General features: G+C 39.4%; 1 pseudogene; it reads left to right on the top strand.

Moving 5' to 3' along the window:
- Positions 1-229: 229 nt before the first annotated feature.
- On the top strand, positions 230-668 carry LOC130706715 (60S ribosomal protein L32-like; annotated as a pseudogene).
- Positions 669-11,305: the final 10,637 nt, after the last annotated feature.

Raw genomic sequence — 11,305 nt, 5'->3', positions numbered from 1 at the left:
ATACTGTTATACATTTCTTACATTAAAACTCAAGAGGCATAATATTACTTGAAGAAAGACTGTGATAAGATGCGTATTGCAAACCCTAGAGCTCCTACTGCATAAACGTAAAAGTTATAGCTAGTAAGACCATGGTAAAGAAAAACTGAATATTGAAAATATTTAAATAGTCATACAAAATGCAGGGACGGAGAACAAAAAATATATGGGACACGTCCTCCTCAGCATCATGGCCACCCTCAGACCTCTCATGAAGCCAAAGTTCAAAAAGAGAACCAACAAATCCATCCAGCACCAGTCAGACCGATATGTCATAATTAAGAACTGGCAGAAGCCCAGGGGCATGACAATAGGGTGTGCAGGAGATTCAGGGGCCAGATTTTGATGTCCAACTTTGGTTACTGGAACAACAAGAAAACAAAGCACTTGCTGACCAGTGACTTCTGAAAGTTTCTGTCCACAATGTCAAGGAGCTTGAAATGCTGCTGATCTGGAACATATATTACTGGGCTGTGATTTCTCACATCGTCTCCTCTAAGAACCACAGAGCCATTGTGGAAAGAGCAGCCTAGCTGGCTGTCAGTACCAATCCCAATGCCAGGCTGCACAGCGAAGAAAATGAAGAGGCAGCTTGTGTGCACATTGTATTCGTGTTAATAAAACCATAAAACTCAAAAAAGTATACGTATGGGACAAATTGAAAACAAATAGCTGGATGGTACACTTAGAAACAACCATGTAAATCATTAGATTAATTATAAATGCTCTAAACTTTCTTAAAAAAAGCCAAAGAATATTACACTGGATTTAAGAGCTAAATCCAATTTTATATCATCTGGAGGAAGTGCATTTTAAATATGGAGTTACAGATAGTCCAACAGTAAGAGAATGGGAAAATATACAGAGAAGTCCTCACAACCAGGAATATTGACAAAGATGAGAAGGGGAATTTCATAAAAATAAAAGTGTCAATTCTGAATCCCTGTGAACCTAGTACCAGAGATTCATAAATCTATGAAGCAAAAACTGCAAAAAATCTGCAAACAAAATGAGACAAATCCACATTATAGTTGAAATTTCTGCAGAAAATTACTAAGGATATAAAAGATGTGAATAAAATATCAACCAGCAGGACATACCTGAAATTTATAGAATAATTCACTGAACAATGGAACATACAAAGTCTTTTTAAAGAGCACATTCAACAGGTGGAACAAAAAATAAAATTAATTAATGAATAACTGAAAAAAAAGAAACTGAACAGTTGTTTGGGACACCTTCCATCTGATTTCACATTAAATGGAGGCATATTGTGGAAATGAATCCTTAATGGCTATCCAGACTTTAAAAGTGCTCACATCAGTTATTAAAGCTAATAGGAACAATTTCAGTTTAAAAGCAGGACTTCCTGTCCACTTAATACTACAGTAGTATTGACTACATTACTTGGAAATGCCCTATGTCTAATTTTCCATACCTTAACTGGAGGAGAATATTGTCTCGAATGCAGATGCCTCAGATACCTTGTAATTTTATGTAACCAATTTCAATGGACTTTATGCCATTTTTAGCTTGTCACCTATGTGTGATTATCCCAGAAAACAATCTCTTTTCCCCCAAACTCACTATTTATGTACTTCTTATGTTTAATTACTGAACCTTAGTACTTCCCCATTGAAGAATGGGCTTATAAGTATACTTCCTCATGATTATATGATTTTTAGACTAGATGGTTTATTTGGTAGATTTCCTAGCATCATCTCCCTGGGCTCTAAGTTATTTAATACATTAATTTTGGGCAGTTCATCATGATGAACTGATGGTGTTAATTTTTTATTATAGCCTATTTAGTACTTTCATCCTCTAAGATCACAAAGATTTTCTTTGATATTTTCTTAAACAAATTGTGGTATAGCCAAACCATAAAAAGAAACAAACTACTAGACACACAGCATTGACGAATCTCAAAAAATGTGCTGAGCTACCTAGGACACAAAAGAACACATACCATATGAACCCATGTATATACTATTACAGAAGAGGTAAACCTAATCTATAGTAATCTCTGGCCTAGGCAACAACGGATAACATATCAGTTGTTGCCTAGGCCAGAGGTGAGGGTGGGTAAAATGCAAATGGATACAAGGAAAATTTGGGGGGTGATGGAAATATTCTGTATCCTGATGGGGTTGATGATCATATGGGTGTATACATTTGACAAGCTCATCAAACGGCAAACTTAAAATAGGTGCTTTTTTATTGCATGTAAGTCACACTTCAATAAAGTTAATAAGGAAAACCAAACAGAAAACTATTGTGTAGGGAGAAGAATGGAAGCAGGGAGACTAGCTAAAGTGCTGTGAATAATCTGAGCAATGATGGTTTAAACAGTAGAAATGGAAAACAAGAAGATAAATTTAGGATATGTTTTGAAGGCAAATTTTACATGATACGTGGATAATTTATATGTGTACATTTGGGAGTGGGGATTCTGATGGACAGTGAGAAATAAGGAAAAATCCCTGAAAGTTTGGCTTAAAAAATTGGATAGTGTTATTTATTCAGAACAGTTAATGTGAGAAAAGAGTTTGGTAATTGAGTTCTATGGAGAATCAAGAGTACTATTTTGGCTGTGTTAATTTTAAGATGCTTTTTAAAAAACCTGTGGACAAATATCCAGCAGGGTGTTGGGTATATGATTCTGGAGTTCTAGGGCATGTTTGAATCTTAAGGTACAGATGTGGAAGTGATAGCGGACAAGTTCTATTTAAAGCCATAGGCTTGAAAACATGTCACCTAGAGAGCCCAGGACATTTAGTGGTGGAGGAGGAGAAAAGGACCAGCGAAGGAGACTGTGATGAAGCAGCTAACAATGCAGGCACTCAGTTACAAGCACATGGGGTCCTAGACATTAAGAGATGAGAGAGTTTTGTGAAGAAAAGTGAGCAGTTATGTTGAAAGCAATGGAAAGGTCTGGTTAAGGAAAGAACGGTGACCACTGGATAAATTTGTGTGTGTGTGACCCTGACAAGATCTTTTTCTGGAATAGAAGGGGTGGAAACTTGATTGGACTGGATGTAGAAGATCATATTGACATGACTCTATATTTGTCAAGAAAACGTACAATGAATTGGGAAGGAATGGAAGAGTGGTGGGAAGATGATTCAGGTCAAAGTCATGGGAGGTTTTATTTGATTTGATTTGAAAAAAACCAGTATTAGTGCTTGTTTGTATGCTGATGGTAATATTCCATCAAGAACTGAGAATTGGTTGAAGCAGGAGAGGGGGTGTTTGAGGAAAGTCTTTGAGAAAACATGGGATGCAAACCCCAAGTGGAGGAATTCGTATTTAATACCATGCTTCATTTTGGGATACATAGCATTATGCTAAGAGAATGTATTGATGTCATTGCGCTCTATGCTTTAATACTCAATTTAGAACTAAAAAAGAAGACTTAGCAAAATAAGATTTGGTTCAAGTTAAGATTTGGTTAACATTCTGTGATTTCTTTTTTGGTTTGGAACACACAATTTTCCCAGTTTTGCCTATCCTTCAGGAATATCTTGCCTTCATTAGATAACTACTCTAAAGTTAAAATGAAAAGAGAGCATTTTCTAAAGGTTATATACTATTTAAGGTTGTATTTATTGAAGGAAAAAAACTTCTAAACAGTTTTATCCTGATGGAAAAAATAGTTTCACCTGAGCCACAAATGAGACTGGAAACAAAAGACAGAATCTGAGAATTTGTTTGCAGGGTCTTCTGTTCAAAAGAATACCGTCCTTGAAAAATCTGCAGCCATAGTAACAGCCATTCCCAGTCCTGTGATCTACAGAGCATAGAACCCTGTTAGGTGTCACAAAATTATACACCATTGCACGCCAGTCACTAGTGAAAGGTTGAATTTTTTTTTTTTTTCTTTTTTGGTTGCTTTGGGTCTTGGTTGCTGTGTGCAGGCTTTTTCTAGTTGTGGCGAGCGGGGGCTACTCTTTGTTGCAGTGCGCGGGCTTCTCATTGTGGTGGCTTCTCTTGTTGCGGAGCACAGGTTCTAAGTGCACAGCCCTCAGTAGTTGCAGCACATGGGCTCAGGAGTTGTGGCTCGTGGGCTCTAGAGAGCAGGCTCAGTAGTTATGGCGCATGGGCTTAGTTGCTCTGAGACATGGGGCATCTTCCCGGACCAGGGATTGAACCTGTGTCCCTTGCATTGGCAGGCGGACTCAACCACTGGGCCACCAGGGAAGTCCGAAATGTTGACTTTTTATTGTCAGTTCTTGAACAGCCACTAATAATCATTCGGAGCTAAAGACACTCTTCATCTAATGTGGTGAATGGAGCTAATGAAATACTTAAGGGCCAGAGCAAGAAGTGAGGAAAAAAGCTGTGACTTTAAAATCCCCAGAAACAAAGGATGTCTTACAAATGAGAAGAAAACTTGAGACTGTGAAAGCCTGAGGTCGGGTCTCAGGAAAAAAGAAAGTGAAAAAAGCAGATTATTTTCCCAAATACTGGCATTTAAGCTGCTAGTACTTCCACGGGGGTGACCACCAAGGTCGTGAGAGGATCTCCTACTCCTGCTGGTAGATCTGCGGATCTTGGGCTACCCCCTCACTCCTTCTCCTACCTCCTTCAAACATAGATAATAACACTAAAACAGGTGTATCAGCGAGGATCCTTTAGGTGCAAGTCGCTGAATAAATGAAAAGTGGCTTCAACAGCGAGAATAATTCGCTACCTCGCATAACAGGAAGTCCCAAGGTCGGCGCTATCCGAGTTGGTTACCTCCTCAGCTCCATGATGTGAGGGCTCCTGGTCACTCTCTCTGGGAGTCTCTTGACTTTCCCCTTTTGGGCACAAAAAGAATACAAGTAGGTCTTAACATAAAGGCCTCACGTGGCAGTGTCAAAGGCAGGAACAAGCAAGTCCCTATTTTATTTCTCCTTTTTTAATTATGAGGAAAACAATCCCAGAGGCCTCTCACTAGACTTTCCTCTTTGTCTTGTTTTTCTAATACTTGACCATGTGTAACAAATCACTGATAAGGGAAATGAAATTATAATGGCTGGCATAGACTGATGAGCATCTACCCCTGGGGGTAGGGAAGCCCCTTAAAGATACACAAAAAACTAGTTCCTAAATAGAGCTGGCTTTCTGCCAGCAGAGCAGAAAGGATAACTGTGACCGCTGAGAAGAGAGGGCAATGCATGCGCAGTGATGAGCAGAGTGGCTGGTGCCCAAATGCATTTAGTAAATATTAGCTGCTATTGTTGTCCTATCAAGCCGCTCTTCTGGGAAACACAATAGAAGACCCCAGCCTCACACCCCAGACTATGTATTCTGACCTCCATCCAATCTGTCATCAAATAGTACAGTTAACCCCTTAGCTGTAGCTTTACTTTCTTTCCTTGACTGTAAATCCTTTTCCCGGGCTTCCCTGGTGGCGCAGTGGTTGAGAATCTGCCTGCTAATGCAGGAGACACGGGTTCGAGCCCTGGTCTGGGAAGATCCCACATGCCGCGGAGCAGCCGGGCCCGTGAGCCACAGCTGCTGAGCCTGCGCGTCTGGAGCCTGTGCCCCGCAACGGGAGGGGCCGCGATGGTGAGAGGCCCGCGCACCGCGATGAAGAGCGGTCCCCGCACCGCGATGAAGAGTGGCCCCCACTTGCCGCAACTAGAGAAAGCCCTCGCACGAACCGAAGACCCAGCACAACCAAAAATAAATAAATAAATAAATAAATAAATAAATAAAAAATTAAAAAAAAAAAAAAATAACACTGGAATGACTTTAAAAAAAAAAAAAAAAAATCCTTTTCCCTTGTCGTCCTGTTTGTCTCAAAAAGTGGTAGCTAATGAGTTGTCTGCCTCCAGCCTCATCGATTTTCAAAATTTTTTCATATTGTAGCCAAACTGATCTGTCTTTTTTAAACTTTTTTTTTTAATTTATTTATTTATTTTTATTTTTGACTGTGTTGGGTCTTCGTTTCTGTGCGAGGGCTTTCTCTAGTTGCGGCAAGTGGGGGCCACTCTTCATCGCGGTGCGCGGGCCTCTCACTATCGCAGCCTCTCTTGTTGCGGAGCACAGGCTCCAGACGCGCAGGCTCAGTAACTGTGGCTCACGGGCCAGTTGCTCCGCGGCATGTGAGATCTTCCCAGACCAGGGCTCGAACCCGTGTCCCCTGCAGTGGCAGGCAGACTCTCAACCACTGCGCCACCAGGGAAGCCCCAAACTGATCTTTCTAAAGGCAGATCTAATCATGTCACCATCTTCCTTAAGAGCTTATCACAGTTCCTCATTGCATTACATCTGAAGGTTGAACTCTTCAGGATCATGTCCATGTAGTTGTTCTTCAGTGCAGGTGGAGGGAGGCTCTCTGTCCTTCAGCTCTGCCGTATGGAACATGCAGTCCCCTTGGTGCAGGAGGAGAGAAACAGAAGACTCCCAAGTAGGGTCTCCATTGCCCACAAAGAGTGGGGTGCCCAGCCCATCTGTAAGGGGCTGAGAAGCACCATCTGGCATTCACCCGGAAGGGGAGGAGGACATACTTTTAGGGAACACTATTGTAATAGATCCAGAGATGTGCCTCCCAGATCCCCCTTCAAGGAAGGGCTTGCTGCCCAATTTCAGAGAACTTGTCTGTCTCAGTGGCTGAGAGCTGCCTTGTCTGAGGTCACGACTTTCCTGGGGTAGCCCACTTGTAACTGAGTGAGGCAGAGGGATAAAGACATGGCCGTTTTGGCCCATGCACATAACTCCGAGAGGCGCTGCTCACTTGAGGACTCCCTGCTGGGGTGGCCAGGGCTTCCTTGTGCTTGCTTCACAGTTGACTTCTTCCTCTTCTCTATCCTGTTTCACCATTTCTTTCATAGGTTTTGATCCTTTATGAACATCTTGTACCGCATACTCTACATGGTATCTGCTTCTGGAAATTACAACCTGCAACAACTAGTAATTTCTAGCAGAAAGTCCTTTAACCCTCAACTCTCTTTTCTGCCTCAATGATCATTATCTAAGTTGATAATTTTTCACTCCAGATTTATAGAAATACAGTTACCTGAATGCATCACCAAAATTTTGCAGATAAAATACAATTTATTTATTTATTTATTTATTTATTTTTGATATTTAAGTATCTTTATTCAAAACATCTCTAAAATAATAAAACAAAAGATAACAAAACAAATTATAACATTTATGAGACAATTAGACATTTGAACACATACTGGACATTTGATGATAATAACTTTTTAAAGTATAATAATGCTATTATGGGTGTTTTAAAAAGAAATGATTAAAAAAAAAAAAGTCCTTATCTCCTAGAATGCATGCTCAAATATTTACAGGTGAGGGACCATGTGGGATTTGCTTCAAAATAATCCAGGGACTCCGCTGGTGGCGCAGTGGTCAAGAATCCGTCTGCCAATGCAGGGGACACGGGTTTGAGCCCTGGTCCGGGAAGATCCCACATGCTGCGGAGCAACTAAGCCCTGTCTGTGTGCAGCAATGAAGCCCCAATGCAACCAAAAGTAAATGAATAAGTTTATTTTTAAAAAGTTGTATGTGATTTCACCAAAATATCACTTAAAACAAAACAAAAACAAAAACAAAGTAATCCAGATGGGAGGAAGTGGGAATCTGGGGGGAGAAGAAACAAGACTGAGTTGATAACTGGTGTTCATGTTATACAATCTACTTTTTTTTTTCATTGTGGAAAAATATACATCATATAAAATTTACCATTTGAAGTATTCTGAGGTGTACAGTTTAGTGGCATGAAGTACATTTTGCTACTTTTTTGGGTTTAAAATTCTCCAAAATCAAATGTTAAAATAAAAATTTTAAAGAAGCAAATGGCGATCCAAGTAAAATATGTTGGTAGATCCAATTTTTAAAATTATTTATTTATTTTATTATTTTATTTATTTTTGGCTGCATCTGGTCTTAGTTTCGGCATGCAGGATCTTTGTTGAGGCATGCAGGATCTTTCATTGAGGTTTGTGGGCTCTTTGTGCATGGGCTTCTCTCTAGTTGTGGCATGTGGGTTTTCTCTCTCTAGTTGTGGGGCGCAGGCTCCAGGGCATGTGGGCTGTGTAGTTTGCAGCACGCAGGCTCTCTAGCTGAGGTGCCGGAGTTCAGTAGCTGTGGCCCGGGTGCTCAGTTGGGATCTTAGTGGGATCTTAGTTCCCTGACCAGGGATCAAACCCTCATCCCCTGCATTGTAAGGTGGACTCTTTACCACTGGACCACTAGGGAAGTCCCTCAATTTTTTTTCCCACTATTTATTTATTTGGCTGTGCCGGGTTTTAGTTGTGGCATCAGGGATCTAGTTCCCTGACCAGGGATCCAACCCAGGCCCCCTGCACTGGGAGTGCAGGGTCTTTTTTTTTTTTTTTTTTTTTTTTCCACACACACACAGTGTATTTTATTTTTACAAGAGATAAATAGACTGACACCAAGCATTGTACATGGATGACCACAACAAAAGCAACAATGATTGCAATTACCAAACATGAAACACACTCATACTATGTCATAATATTGACATTCAGTCCAGTAATCCTCCACTGTAACAGCTCCTTTACTTTGCAGTGAAAATTGATTTGTATATTCTTTGCCTCTGAGTCCTTGTGGGATTTTTTTTTTAATTCAGACAGATAGTCACAAAAATTATACTCATCCTCATCAGTTCACTCAGTCCCATGTAATTAATTTCTTTTTTATCTTGATCTTTTCTTATCACTTTTATGAGTTCATCAGTTTTTCATTAGAGTTCTGAAAATGCTTATTTATTCAGTTCAGCAGTACAGTCAGTTACCAGAAACCTGTAGTTGTCAGAGTCTTTTCCATGAATTTCTTGAAGATGAAAGAGTGAAGTAAGTCAGAAAGAGAAAAACAAATATCGTATATTAATGCATGTATGTGGAACCTAGAAAAATGGTACAGATGAGCCAGTTTGCAGGGCAGAAGTTGAGACACAGATGTAGAGAATGGACATATGGACACCAAGGGGGGAAAACTGCGATGAGGTGGGGATGGTGGTGTGCTGATTTGGGCGATTGGGATTGACATGTATACACTGATGTGTATAAAACTGATGCCTAATAAGAACCTGCAGTATAAAAAAACAAACAAAACAACTAATACTAAACTTTCATTGGGTTATTTTTATGGAAATATGTTAATATAAATGTTTCAGACATTACATGAAATTTCTAAAAATCTTATATGTGTATGGAAATATGTATGGAAATATGTTAATATAAATGTTTCAGACATTACATGAAATTTCTAAAAATCTTATATTTGTATTTGTATGGAAATATGTATGGAAATAGGTTAATATAAATGTTTCAGACATTACATGAAATTTCTAAAAATCTTATATTTGTATTTGTATGGAAATATGTATGGAAATATGTTAATATAAATGTTTCAGACATTACATGAAATTTCTAAAAATCTTATATTTGTAGTTGTATGGAAATATGTATGGAAATATGTTAATATAAATGTTTCAGACATTACATGAAATTTCTAAAAATCTTATATTTGTATTTGTATGGAAATATGTATGGAAATATGTTAATATAAATGTTTCAGACATTACATGAAATTTCTAAAAATCTTATATTTGTATTTGTATGGAAATATGTATGGAAATATGTTAATATAAATGTTTCAGACATTACAGGAAACGTCTAAAAATCTTATATGTTCTGGTATAATGTTATAAGTAATAATCCTAGTTATTACTTTAAAATGTATATCTCAGAAATAACTAATTTTCTTGTCAACTGCGTTATTATGAACTTTCATCAAATCTTTAACCATGGTCATTTTTAAGTCTTTTGTCATTTACAGACAGTTCTGGGTGTACTCTGATGATTTTACAATTTATTAAGTAATTACATGCTGCCAAGTGCTTTTTAAAAAATAAGTTTATTTATTTTATTTATTTACTTTTGGTTGTGTTGGGTCTTCGTTGCTGCGCGCGGGCTTTCTCTAGTTGCGGAGAGCGGGGGCTACTGTTCATTGTGGTGTGCGGGCTTTTCATTGTGGTGGCTTCTCTTGTTGCAGAGCACGGGTTGTAGGTGCGTAGGCTTCAGTAGTTGTGGTGCATGGGCTCAGCAGTTGTGGCACGTGGGCTCTAGAGTGCAGGCTCAGTAGTTGTGGCACACAGGCTTAGTTGCTCCGTGGCATGTGGTATCTTCCCAGACCAGGTATCGAACCCATGTCCCCTGCACTGGCAGGCGGATTCTTAACCATTGTGCCACAAGGGCAGTCCCCAAGTACTCTTTTTTGTTTTGTTTTTCTTTTTTACTCTCTCATTCTCTCTAAGGCTCCCTATGAGTAGATAGATGCGTAGAAGAAAAGTCATCTGCCCAGACCCAATAGTTATTAAACCAGGGAGTTCAGACTCTGATCCTCCTTTGCCCTTTATAACTTTACAGCCTGTTTCCTTTATAACTAGTTTAAACCACCACTGCCTGGAGCACCCTTTCCCTCTTCCCTTTGAGGGGCTCACTGCTACTCACTCAGCTCAGCATCAGTAAATCCAAAAAACTTCCAAAGTTGTCCCCTATCCCTGCATGCACTGTCATGCTGTGTTGTGCCGATAGCTAATACCCAAACATTTATCCCCATCTTGGTACTTATCAATACTGTATGATAGTCGTCGTTGCCTGTCTAGCATCTCTAATGGCTGACTAGTGCCTGGTGCATCCTTCTTTACCTACTTCTCAAAAGGATTTTTAGTGATTTAGTGTCAGCACATCGTAGGTATTGAAAAGTGTTTACTGAGTGAATTTAATAATGCTCTTTTTTTTCTCTAGCTTTGCACTAACTCTATCATCCTAGGAGATTCAGTTAAAAGAGGAAAAAATACTGCCATTCTAGAATGTATGCAACAAACATCTGTGAGTCTAAAGGAATTTGGCTCATTAATGTTTCTTTTCCAGTTCTGATAGTTGACTATGCTCGTGGCTGACTACACAGTGTGACGTAGCGCCGATAACTTGGGAAGGGCAGAGGTGTCTAGTGAATGGAGAACTCTTCCTAGACAGAACTATTTTCTGTTCATTTTTTTTCCCCACAAATCCACGTTCAACATCTATGACATGCAAGACCCCTTCAGGGATGACTATCTCAGTCAGTTTAGATAATCACATTCAAGATGTATGTGTGTAACAGGAATTATGATATGAGTATTCACATTCTGGTTCTCTTCCCTGCCCCCCAATACTATCCCCATTAATTTTATTTGCAATTAAGCAAGATGAGGGGAGAAATATTCTGAGCAAAATGTTTTATT

This window comes from Balaenoptera acutorostrata, unplaced genomic scaffold, assembly GCF_949987535.1.
Source record: "Balaenoptera acutorostrata unplaced genomic scaffold, mBalAcu1.1 scaffold_583, whole genome shotgun sequence".
In the NCBI taxonomy this organism is placed as follows: Eukaryota; Metazoa; Chordata; class Mammalia; order Artiodactyla; family Balaenopteridae; genus Balaenoptera; species Balaenoptera acutorostrata.
This window is presented reverse-complemented; position numbering and strand designations above follow the sequence as displayed.